This window comes from Diabrotica undecimpunctata, chromosome 8 (assembly GCF_040954645.1).
Source record: "Diabrotica undecimpunctata isolate CICGRU chromosome 8, icDiaUnde3, whole genome shotgun sequence".
NCBI lineage: Eukaryota > Metazoa > Arthropoda > Insecta > Coleoptera > Chrysomelidae > Diabrotica > Diabrotica undecimpunctata.
In genome coordinates, this window is record NC_092810.1 from 129,734,500 (window position 1) to 129,748,761 (window position 14,262).

The 14,262-nt window shown below is 32.4% G+C and overlaps 1 protein-coding gene across 1 annotated transcript in view; it reads left to right on the forward strand.

Moving 5' to 3' along the window:
* The window catches only part of LOC140448012 (uncharacterized), a 124,436-nt gene that overhangs the window by 13,005 nt on the left and 97,169 nt on the right, over positions 1-14,262 (forward strand). The window lies entirely within an intron of this gene.

A 14,262-nucleotide genomic window follows, 5' to 3' on the forward strand; every position in this document is an offset into this window, starting at 1 on the left:
AGTGTTGGAATTTCACTCCGAAAATAAAGTGATGAATTTTCCGACGTATAATATTTCTTGTCTCGTCATCCAAAACAATGCTTTTCCTACCTCTAGTTTTACCTTTTTCTTGCTTTTTATTTTCCGATGTATTTTTAAGTACACGATAAATACAGCTAACGGATAATTTTGTTAAACTGCTACAAATGTCGACCGCTTGGCTAACATTTAATTCCATTTTTCTGCGACAATTCCTTCATAAACGTTTCGTATTATTACCTTCTCTTCGGACGTTAACATTTTCCGTCTCTTTTGCGGCATTTCATTTTTGGAATCAACATCAGAATTTTGCAGTCTTCTCTTGGAACAACTCGGTTTTTCGTCCAACTCCAATAAAACTCAAACCAAATAATCACAGAATATAACTAAAAATTTACTATAAAACGACAAACTATAACACTCGTATTATCAATAACACGTTTTATCAATAACACAAACTTATCGCATAAAGTAGCCTACCCTCAGAAACACCAATGTAAATAACCTATTGTTGATGGGCACTCGCTCGACAAAAACTAGTTTTACGGGTTTCTGTGGATCTGAATTGAAACGGGGTTCCGTCGCTAATTCCAAAGTTGCCAAACGATTGAAAAATATTGTTTTAAAATATCGATTTTTATTTTATAAATTTAAATATGTAACAAAACGGAACATATAAATAAAATTTATTTCATTACAATTTTGTGCTTAATTTTTACTATTGAAAAAATCAGGTTTTTTTTGTATTTTATGACAGTAATAATCGCTGCGTGGAAGAATACAGGTTTTGTATGACCATAATTACTACTTGTGAACAAGAATTGGCTACACTGTTCGACAACTTCAGGTCAAGTCTACTATAGAGAAGCACAAATAAATATAGTACTTTATATATTCTGTAATTTCTTATGAGGAAACGCAAATTGCAATCGAGAAAACAGGCAGTTTTCGAGGGCCGCTGTGTACATTTAAATTTGAGGATATTCGGCGTTTAAACTATGATATCACTCTTCTAAATTGAGGGTTTCTACTATAGGCTTAAAAATTAGACCGAATCCAGTATAAAGCTCTGCGTTTGGGTTTAGGTGGATTTAAATCTACACCTACTGAAAATCTATTATCCGAATGTATGTAACCTCCATTACATTTAAGACGTATTTTTTAGCTGAAAAGTTTATCCTTCAATGTCAAGGTAATAACCAAATCTACCTATTGCAAAAAATATCAGACATATCTGTGGCTAATTTAGTTGGTGGCATAACAAAAATTCTCCAACTTTAGCTATAGCATTTCCTAATGTTTCTCCCTATTTACAAATCATAACTGAAACTAATTTCTTTCAATCCAATTTTAAAATTATTTATTCTCAAACCAAAGTTTATTTCCCTACATTTGATGATAACAACGACATTTAACTTCAGAAACAACTTGCCAAATTTAATAAGCCATATAGGATTTTCACAAATTGGTCAAAATCCATTTTGGGAATTGGTTGTGCGGTATATATCCAAAACAATCAAGAACACATTATGTTGATATGTTTAAATTAAACCAACAATGTTCCATTTATTCCGCAGAACTGTTTGCAATATATCAAGTTCTGGAATGGACTATTGAGAAAAAAATGTCTGATCAACAAATAGCAATCCTGTCGGATTCAAAATCTGCGTTGTCTGCTTTAGGTAATTCGTATAAGCATATATACAAAAACAGTATTATCGTCAAAACTTTAGAAAATCAACCAAAGCTACTCAAAAGAAATAATTGAGTCTCTGTCATTTGGGTAAAGGGATATGCTGGTATTTCGAATAACACCAAAGCAGATTATTTTGCTAAAGAAGCGGCTTCAAAAGGATTAGAAATTAGATGGCTCAATAAGGTGATTTGGTCTCCCTGCGTAAATAAAAATTAAAAGAAAACTGTGAAATTCAACGGAATGCTTTCTGTAACAGAAGTAACAACCTGTAATTCACTCTGTTTTACCTACTGCGCCTTTTGCTGCAAGAAGTCGTCCCAATAGAAGAGTATATTCAATGTTTGTTAGATGTCTTGTTAATGATGCTACTGTGAAAGCCTATCTTCATAGACTTAATTTAAGTGAAACAGAACTTTGCGATTGTAATGGTAACACTGACGATATCAATCATTGGATGTTCGATATTTGTTGTATCGGTTCAGTATCTATTGGAAAATCTGATAAAAAAACAAATGTCGCTTCCTCAGTGTCAATCTTCCATTTTATATATCTCTCGTCATAATATTATACTTAACCAAAATTTTTGGGATATTTAAAAATGACTAGAAGAAAAAATTAGGATGAAATGTGTAATGTGAATTTATATATCTAGCTTTGTTTCCTCTGTCTATCCTTATGTTATATATTTACCTCCTTACCATTGCCTGTCTTGTGTTGCAATAAAGTTGCTATGAAAGACACCTTAGCGTGGAAAGTATCCCTATATTATGTAATCGCTTGCTGGTAATAAATATTCACTTCAAGTTGGTTAGGGCCTTGAATGTAACGAATAATGTTTCAAGTATGGTGTCAATCTACTAATTTTTGTGATACTAATGTTTACATTAAATTTTTAATTTACCTCTAAGCGAAGTACTATTTTGTTACCAAATGCAATAGGTCAATACATTAACAAATTCAAGTAGTCAAATATAATATCGTGTCTGAATGGATCAAGTTATCCAAAGCCATTAATTAAATAAAAAAAAAACAATTAAATTGTTAATAACAAATTATCTGACAGGTTTTCAGTCTGGTACCCTCGAAAAATCGAATCTAGGCACCAAAAAAACATAAAAAACTTTAAGGAACAGGGGGGACATTAAAGTTGATACTCAATCCCCCTGGCTCCGACTAATAATAATGCCAGAACAACGACCAGACCAAGTTATAAAACGCCGCATCAAAATAGGACATACTAGGTTAACCCACCATAACCTAGCCAGGTAATTGACGAGTGTCTTAACTTACGACTTCTTTTTTGGCTTAGACTTATCGTCATACAGCCAGACACAAAAGGAATAAGCCAGTATCCATCATTATAATTTACCTAAATGCCCTATCAAAATAAAAGTTTACATCGATATTAGGAGAACAGGGACACACTCTTCTCGCCTAGGGGCTATCAAGGCATTGATTTATATAAGACACAACAACACTAGGTCACGGAGAGGAGGAAGTTATACAAATGGTTTAAAACAAAAGCAACAAGATTAACTAAATAATTTTTAGAGAATTAACTTACGACTTAAATATAAAGAAATTAGCTGTGAATTTAAAAAAAGTTTCTCTACTTTTTACACTTTTTTTAACAGCAACTATCCAAAACGGCTATAAAATTGATTTTTTTGAACTTTTTTTTAGAGCATATTAAAGGAAAAAGTCTCTTTCACACGGTACCAGCAGAATTACCATATCTTCATTATTTTGTCTTACATTATTAACCTTCGTCTTCCCACGTCGGTAAAATTACGTGGAGTCCCATGTGGGTTCCATTTGTACCCCAGAGAAAAAAATGCGTATATTTAATTTTTATTATAAGAAAATCAAATAAAATCTTAAATTAACACATTTTTATTACATCAAAGCGTATATCGAACAAAAAAATAATTTTCATCATTTAATTAAATTAATTGTAGGAATAAAAAATAAATCTTAGGACCGAAAACTAGTCTGAAGTTTCTTGGCATCGGGTGCAAATTAGTTCCTTGATATGGTGTTCTGCACATACAAAATTTTTACACTGCTTACAAAATTGCCTTGATTTACGATCTTTATTTCGACTACATAAGTAGCAACATCCACTTGAAGATCGTTCACAGGCTGCTTCCATTTGCATCTTCACCAGCGCCAACTCTGGAACGACTGTACTGGATCTTGCATGTACTGCTTTAACGTTTTACTCAATCGTACTCCCTCATTATATCGCCTGGTAATATTTTCTTTTACTAAAGCTTCTCCTAGATTTAGTAAAAAATTACGTCTATCATCTTTTTCTCTAGATGAATCCGGCTACTTGATACACCATAAGATGTAAGCGTTCAGGCCAGAAATATTTAATATTTGGCCAAACACTGCCATTGGCCATCGGTTGCATATCCTACGAGCAGAGTATTGCTTTACCATCTTATCTGTGGTATCTATTTCGTTCGATGTTCTGTTCTTAGAGTTGCGACATGCGTTTAGTAATTTTCAAAGCCACCGATAATACAGATGACACAGATTCCCACGCGGGGTATGAATGTAGCCCAAGCCGATCATAATTCATTTGTTTTTAATTTGAAACATCGTTACTGATTTTATGAATAGGATATTATTTGCAATACCCTTATGGACACAAAATAAAATTAGCCAAACGAAACAGGCGCTAATTTCAAAAATATTACAAAAAATGTGTATCTGGGGTACAGCTGTACCCTTCCCGGGAAGACGAAGGTTACAAAAAGAACTCTGGGATAAACAATTTGAATAACTTTTAAATTAATTAATGGGTCGAACTGAAATTATAACAGAGTTTTTTAAACAATATCAGATCCACTTAGGGATTAGTCACAAAAGTTTATGTTAATTTTTACAAAAGTTATAAACAATTAACGATTTTGTCTTTTTTTGCTATTATTGGAAAAACAAATTAAATTAAAATAATTTAGAATACGCCATTTTGAAGGCGTTATCTTAAAAGATAAAATATTTATATTTAATTATTTAAATCAAAAATCCGAAAAAATACCTAACCTAAAATATTTTTCTTGTATTAAGAATTTGTACTGTATAATTAAATTTGGTTCAAAAAATATCTTTGGCGATCATCGTGTTGCATAAAAAAAACTAGTTAAAAAAATCGCAAATAATAAATTATTATTCCTTATACGGAACAAAATTGTGTCAAAGTCACTTTAACATTGAAAGCCTCTCCTCAAGTATGTTATACGACTTTGCGACCTCTAGTCGTGTACCTTATACGACTCATTAGCAAAACATCAATTGAAGTATTAATTTAACACGGTATATTAAACGAAAAATCAACAATTCAATAATAAACACATGTTCACTGCCAATCAGATGTGCGCCTCACTGATTAATGTTTACGATTATAAAATGTGACAATTCACACCTACACTGAGAATAAAATTGTATTCATTCCGCTTATTAAATTATAAAAGGTAATATTTTTTAATTTTCTTAACAATATGTTTTTATTATCTAATCTCTATACTTTCAATACATGGATCTTCTGTCAAAATTATTATCCATTTGTTTATGTTATAAAATTTGTTTATATTAGTATAAAACATAGATAATAAGGAAGTTTCGAGGTGACATTGCTTGGTGTGTAATGTATGCTGACGATGTGGTATTAGGAGAAAATACTAAAATAGAGAACAAACAATGGAGTAATGGATGCATATTATTAAAGCAAAAAAGGTTTTAAACTAGGACAAAGTAAGATAATAACATAATACCTAGTGTTTGATGATGGCATTACTATTAGAAATAATATATTGCAGTTCCGGTCAAGCAGTGCCGGCTCTAGGAGTATGAGCACCTCGGGCAAAACAAAATTTGGCACCCTTTTATATAAGAATATACAAATTTAGTGCAAATTAAAAAAATAGTAACAAAACAAAAAACAATACAGTAGTTTTTTACATACAAGGGATGCACAAATTGAATAGCATCATTTAAAGCTCATTTTCCGTCGATCGTCCATTTATGATCAATTTTAACACCCTCAAAATCATTGATTAATGACCCCTATTAATGAATGATTTTCTATTAATGAACGATTTTATTATAGGCAACACAACATACATTGCTTGGATAAATTAATTAAATACTCTGTGATTGGCAGTGACCTATGGTGTAGGCAACCAAACATATACCTATTTATATTCCCACTTAAAAATTAATTTAAAATGAAGTAGCCGCTGTTAGTACTATCTGTCATTGTATGTCATTATTTACTTTATTGTTTAAAATTCTGTGTATTTGAAAAATCAAAGGATGGATATTGACAAAGAGTTTAATTTAACTCCACCAGAATTTAACTTCTTCTATCACAGAGGTCCAAGAAGACTTAAATATAAATTTGTCAAAATGCTATACAGCAGATAATCATTTATCAATATCTTCCTTGTTGTTTATCGTTAAGTAAATAAATATTTAAACTAAGATATCTCTATTTCTGAAAAGTACGGTCGACGGAAAAGTTTTGTAACGAACTCGTGAATTAAAATGGCGATTAACAATCTCGAACATTAACGCACTCGCTTCACTCGCGCGTTAATATATCTCAATTGTTAATCGCCCTTATTAATGCACTTGTTGGTTAAATAACTATTAAAGGTCGAACAACGGAGAAGCGAGAAATTTGAAAAGTATGTATTGTTTTTCTTATTGCATACGTGTGACATACAAGATTTTGTAAATTTTATCATACTAATTAAGTCGGAACAATTGGACATGTCACGAATCGAAACAATATTTAAAATAAAAGAAACTATGATAACTACTGTCGTAGAATTTAGTTTAAGTTGTCAAGGGACCAGATCATTATATTTAAAATTTTCGTTAACATTTTATTTGCTAACTGTAGTCAGTTTCAGATTTGTTTTCGGTTATTGATTTTTAAGATTTGAAAATGAAAAACTCGTATAGAATAGCTACATGGAATGTAACAACTTTATATGAAGCTGTTAAGCTGAGAAATCTACACTCTGTGTGGGTGAGTAAAACAAGATAGCCAAATACAGGAAATTTCATAACAAACGGATACGCAACATTTATTTTTCTGGAAAACAAGACCATAATGCTACGACACGGAGTATCAATAATTATGAAACAGCATATTAGTATGTCACTAACTTTATTCCAATATCAGACAGAGTAATTTTAATACGACTGAATGCTACACCTGTAAATATAAATATGTTTATGTTCCCACTGCTGACGAAGAAGGGTCAAAATTGAAGAATTCTACCATCAAATAGAGGCGCTAAAAATAACAAAGAAACATGAAACAACAGTAGTTATGGGGGACTTTAAAACTAAAGTTGGACAGAAGATAATGCAAAACATTGGTTTAGGAGAGAGAAAAGAGGTGATTGTCTAATCTAATTTTGCCAAGAAAATGACTTCATCATTACAAATACCTGGTTTTAATTTCCAGAAAGGCATCTGTACACGTGGAAATCTTCTCAAAATAGATAAGAAGGTAGAATAGTACGAAATTAAATAGATTATAAAGCCAACTAAGCCTAGTAGGATGTATCTTGACATCTTAGAAACCTTCAAATACGTGAACACATATCACAGCGGATAAATAGAAAATAACACAAAATAAATATATACCAAACAAAAATAGAACCAACAAATAATGTTAATACGATATAAAAAACTCGATTTTAGAAGAAGTAAGAGAGTCTTTGAAAATACCTATTAATCTAATATTGGCAACACACATGAATGGATGACACAAGAAATCCTAGACGTGATGGACCTGACGAAAACATAAAAATAGAAATAACAAATACCGCGAAATCAACAAACTCGTAAAGAGAAAAATTAAGCATGCCAAAGAATTTTGGCTCAAGAACTCATGTAAAGAAATAATTGATAAAAAAAGACAGTTTTAACCTCCACAAGAAAGATATGCCCCAGGAATTAGAAAACTGAAAAAGGCTCACGTAGGTACTTAAAAACGCAGACCGAGAAATTTGTGATCACGAACAACAATGCAAAGAATCGTAGAGATACATTATTGATCTTTTTGACGATGCTTCTTGAGAAAATGCTACACATATGTATACTACTTGTGACAACCAGATAGTGAGAGGTCCCAGTATATTGAAATAAGAAGTAAAAAAGCAATACAACAAGCCAAAAATAAAAAAAAACACCTGCACCAGATCAAATTACTGCTGAGCTACTTAAATTCTTGGGCGAGGAAAATATTACCTACTTATCCACTTTCTTTAATAAAATTTACAACAAAGGAAAAATACCAGTTGATTGTTGAAATTACTGTTTATAACATTACTAAAGAGAAACAGGCCACCAAATACAGATACTTCAGACTAATTAGTTTGATGAACCACACACTTGAGATAATTTTATAAATTATACAAAACCGAGTATTCCTTCTCGGCCAAAGTAGAATGGTTAATACGCAATTTTGATTTAGAAATGGTCTAGGAACTGGAGGGGCACTATTTTGTATGCGAGTTCTCTTACAAAAAGGTTGTGAGTTCCTAAATAACATTTATGTTTGTTTCATTGACTTCGAGAAGGCATTCGACCGAGTACAACACGATACACGTTTCTATTGTCTGCAAGCAATCAAAACTGTCAAAATACTTATGTTACAATTGGGTAGCCTACATCCAAATTATAGATAGTCGTACTGAAAAAATACCCATCAAATGTGAAGTACGACAGGGTTCTGTTTTGTCATAGAGTTTTTTTTTAAATCTTAACTCTAAATATATCTTTAGGGATGCTTTGGATGACAGATAAGAAGGGGTAAGACAAGACATAGAAGTAATCGACAATATCAGATACGCTGACGATACAGCCGTTATTGCAGAAAATTTATAAGATCTCCAGGCATTACTAAATCTAGACAGTGAAGCAAATTATCGAAGAGGCTGTTTCCCCTTAATGGAAAGGAGATAAAACGTGTAAACCTTTTTAAATACCTTGGTAGATGGTAAAATGTAAATTGTGACTCTGATGAAGAGATAATAACCAGCATCGAAATATCACGTAAGGCTTTTATGACTCGGAATGTAACAGACTTTATGTAACAGAAACCTGTCGATGCATATTCCAAATGTTTCGTCTATATTATTATATAGTTTTGAGACATAAAAGTTAAAAACCACAATGCTAAACAAATTTAAAGCATTCGAATTGTGGTACTATTGACGGCTCCTAAAAATATCGTAGTTTTTGCATACTTCCAATGAAGATGTTCTTAAAATGATGAATTCAAAACGTCCCCTCATACTTGTAAACATCATAAAGAGGAGAAAAACATTTATATAATAATAGTTTCTAAATACTATCTACTGCGCCTTACAATACAAGAAACATTGGTGGAAAAGAGATGGATTGGTCGATAGAAACTTTTATAAACCGTATTCATTTTACAAATTCCCAATCGTCAATAGAACCACGTGTAAGCCAAATAGGGTCGTACTGATGTACGACCTACGTATCATATGATTTTTAAAAATATTTACTTTTGAAACTGTTAGTGTAAGAATTTCTTGAAATTTAATCATTATATCACAATTAAACTAATCTCTAAAAAATAACACGACCAGTAAATAACTTAACAATAACTATAACATAAATATAACACAGTATTTTAACTTAAAAATCAACACGATACAATTTGAATTTAAAATGCTGGCAAGTTGGGATCTGTAACATGAGAATCTGTCTCGCTTAAGGTATTAAATTATATTTAATAGCCTCTTGACGAATGAGACGGCGAATATCAACACGTGCTCATGTTTACTGATGGGAATTTGGTAAACGAATGAACTTTAGCTGCGTAATATTAGGTAATGGTGTGGTTCCACTCTAGAAGTACTATTTCGCGCAACAACCAATAGAGAACGAGTAAGTTATAAATTTCTGCGCACACCTACTACCCCAAAATTGAACAGGTGATTTGTCACCTTATAGAAATTTGTAAGACAAGTAGTATATGTATTTCTACTAAAAAAGTATTGCATTAAATTATCTTAAATACACACATATTTAAGTATTTTTTCTAGAATTTGGGTTAGATTTAAGTGTTTACCTTAAATGTTTTTTCATGTGTGCAAAGTAATTTAGTTTTACATTCAATTCCAAACGAAGTGTTTGCGCAAATTGGACTAATTTGATTTACTGCTGCATCATAATGTAATTATCAGTACGTGAAATCTGGATCTCATATATGTAATTAAAGTTAAACAGATATTAAAGTTATCATACGAGAGAGAATTAATGGTCCACAGCGGGACTAAAAATTAGTAGAGTTTAATAAATGAAAGCAAACAATATACCATATTTACCTATTATATATATATATATATATATATATATATATATATATATATATATATATATATATATATATATATATATATATATATATAATATATAAAGTTTTATAAATATTTAATATTTTAAATAGGTATATATATATATATATATATATATATATATATATATATATATATATATATATATAAATAAAAACTTTTTTATTTCCTGGGTTTGTCGGTCTGTCGGACAAATTTACCATTCTCAATAAGCACTTTATTTTATAAACATTACATTTTACAATTAAATTTCATGTTTACACTTTTTTTAAAAAGTTTAATATGGATTAAAAAATTGGTATCTGGTATTGACAGTTGACATCTGGCAGGTATCTTAAAATAGGAGTGGTTCAGGGTCGTATTTTAAATATCTGCCATAGTGCATTTAAAAAACAATTCAACTTATTAAATTATGATACATATTGGAAAGATCTTTGATGTCAGTGTTATTATTGATGAAATTTGGATCTTTTTTATGTGAATCATCTCCAATGTGCATCTTATAAGTAGATAGACTTTTAAGATGACTATAGACTTTAATAGTTTTGGACAGTTTGTGTATCAATAAAACTTGCCGTTAATATTATTTGATAATACTAAGAGCACGTGTTAAAGTAGTATACCATTTTTAACAATTAAGTAATTAATCAGAAAAATTGTTATTTATCAAATAATGCTTAGGCATAACGATTTTTCCAACAAAACGAGATGCACGATCCTTGAGTACGGCCTTGGAGTTAGAAATAAAAGAGACGACCTGCTGTGTGAATTCTGCCAGGAGAACGGTTTTGTCGTCATGAACACATGGTTTCAGCTCCCACCTCGTAAGTTATATACTTGGAAATCACCAGGAGACCGTCCAAATCGAATAATTAGAAACCAAATTGACTACGTTTTAATAAACAGAAGATTTCGTAACGCTATCAAAAGAATCGCAGCATATCCAGGTGCTGATATTGCATCCGATCATAATCCGCTAATAGCAGATGTGAGGTTAAAACTAGCAAAAATTAAGAGAACAAATACAAACACCAGCACGCCTATAAATACAAGAGAACTGATGAGAGACGAAAATCTGAAGAAGAGTTATGCAAATCAAATTAATGAAAAAATGCGAATAATAGAACAAAATGATGATATCGAAGAGATGGTCAATGATATTAAAGGAACGATTCTGGCAGTAAACAGGGAAGTTAAAACACAGATCAGAAAGAGAAGGCATAACGAATGGATGACGGACGAAATTATGGATCTAATGGAAAAGCGAAGGCAACATAAACAACAACGTAATCAAGACAAATACAAACAGATACACAAAGAAATTCCCCAGAAAATTAAGAAAGCAAAAGAACGTTGGATGGTGGAAAGGTGCAACGAAATAGAACAATTGCAGGAAAAAGGAGATAGTTTTGGACTACATAAGAAGATCAAAGAAATATCGAATATACACAAAAGCCACCACAGATCAAGAATACGCAACGACAGAAACGAATACATAGAAGAGGAGATAGCAATGGCGTGGAAAGAATACGCAGAAAGACTTTTTAATGACTAAAGACCAACACAACCAATGCGCAAACTTCCTTCCGAAAACTTATCAGGGCCATCAATAATGCGAAGTGAAATAGAATATGCAGTTAGAACCATAAATATGCATAAAGCAACAGGCCCAGATGAAATTAATATAGAAGCAATAAAACTACTAGACGAGGATAATATTGAAATCTTGGTAAAGCTGTTCAATAGAATTTATGATACTGGTTACATTCCGCGAGAATGGCTGCAGTCATCCTTTGTGATGATCCCAAAAACAGCTAATGCCACAAAATGCAATGAACACCGCTTAATCAGTTTAATGAGTCACTTGCTGAAACTCTTCCTCAGGATATTACACTCAAGAATGTACAAGATACTAGAAGAACTTAGCGGGTCAACACAATTCGGTTTTAAGGGAGGACTAGGAACAAGAGAGGCAATTTTATGTTTGAACACCTTAATACAAAACTGTTTAGATCAACGAAAAGATGTCTACCTCACCTTCATCGACTACGAGAAGGCATTTGACAATGTTAAACATGATATCATGATGGAACTACTACATAGGGCCAACATTGACCAGAAGGAGATCAGAATTATTCAGAATCTATACTGGAACCAAATGGCAAAGGTGAGGATTGATCAAGACCAATATACGGATGAATTTGAAATCCGGAAAGGTGTCCGCCAAGGCTGCATACTCTCTCCGATGCTTTTTAATTTATATGTTGAACATATATTTGCGGAAGCATTAGAAGACACGGAATTAGGCATTAAAGTGAACGGCATACAGCAAATAGCAAATAGCAAATAGCAAATAGCAACATACGCTATGCGGACGACACAGTGATTATAACTGATAATTTGGAAGATCAGCAGTTATTACTTGATAGGGTAAATAGCATAGGTAAAAAATATGGCCTCAAAATCAACATTTTGAAAACGAAATATATGGTCATTGGCAGAAACCCTCCAAAAAACCCGATAATATGCATAGGTGACGATCGTATAAAACGCGTGAAAACTTTTAAATATCTTGGCACCACAATCAATGACCAATCGGATCCACAACAAGAAATAAAAACCCGAATACAAATGGCAAGACAAGCTTTTGTGAAATTCAGACCGCTTCTATGTAATCAAAACCTAAATTTCGAAATACGCTACAGAATGGTCAAGTGCTACATATGGTCCATCTTGCTTTATGGCATGGAAACGTGGACTTTGAAAAAAACATCTATCAACAAACTTGAAGCATTTGAAATGTGGTCATTGAGAAGAATGATGCGCATACCTTGGGTGGATAGAGTTCGAAACGATGACGTCCTTAAGAGAGCCGGCGTGGAAAGAGAACTCTTTGAATTAATTAAAAAACACAAGATTGGTTACCTTGGGCACATTTTGAGAGGAGCAAAATATGAAATACCACAGTTAATTCTACAAGGGAAGATCGAAGGTAGGAGAGGGCCGGCCGCAAACAATTATCCTGGTTAAGGAATATTAAAGAATGGACAGGAATACACAATACAGGCGAGCTGTGTCACGCCGCCAAGAACAGAATTCTAGTGATGAGATAGTCGCCTACGCACTTTGGTGTATGGCATGTTAAGAAGAAGGTAGGAGTGGCACAAGAAGAAGAAGAAGATCTTTCGCTCCCATCTATCAAGACTCAGTTCTATTTTTTTGCTTAAGATCCAGGTCTCGCTAGCATAAAGTACTGTTGGTCGGATAACCGTTGTATATATTCTTCTTTTTACTTCTCTGAATATTTTCTTTGATCCAGTGGCGCACTCAGAAGGAGTTTTGGGGGTTTAGACCCCCCCAGTGCACCATTCCGACACTTTTACTCACAAATTTTAAGGACTCAAAATAGAAGCAATAAAAAAAACTTCGGTGCCCAACCAAAACCCTCCCCACAGGTAAATTCTGGGTGCGCCACTGCTTTGATCTCAGCATCTTATTTAAATTTCCAGCACTTTTACTACCCTTAGCCATTCTTTTTTCGATTTCTTGAGTCTCTTCAGTTCTATTTGTTAACGTTACTCCCAAATAATCGAACTGTCCAACGATCTCAAAGTTATATTCCCTATATGGGGTATATACTTTCCAAAACTGTCCTAAATGTTCATTATTTCCTCTCGTCTCCATATACTTTGTTTTCTCTTTATTTACTTCCAGCCCATACTCCCTGGCTATTCCTCCGAGTCTTTTAAAAATTTCTCTTAATTCTGTTAGTCTTCTTGTTATCAGGGTAACGTCGTCCGTGTATGCTACGCATTGATGTATGTAGTAGTAGATGGAGCCTTTAGTGTATATATGGCTTTACCTTAGAATTCTTTCCAGTATTAGATTAAAATATACGCAACCATGGAATTGTCGCAGGCCTCTAGTAATATTAAAGCTGTCAGAGACATGACCTTCTATCATAAGTTTATTTTTGGTTTCATTCCGAAGGGATTAAGTTAATCGTATTATTTTATCTGAAAAGTCAAAATATTACGATTAATTTATGTCTGTTTATTGTGTCGTATGCTTGTCGAAAATCAATGAACAATATGTTTATTGAGAGATTGAGTTCATATGGATCTGTTTAAT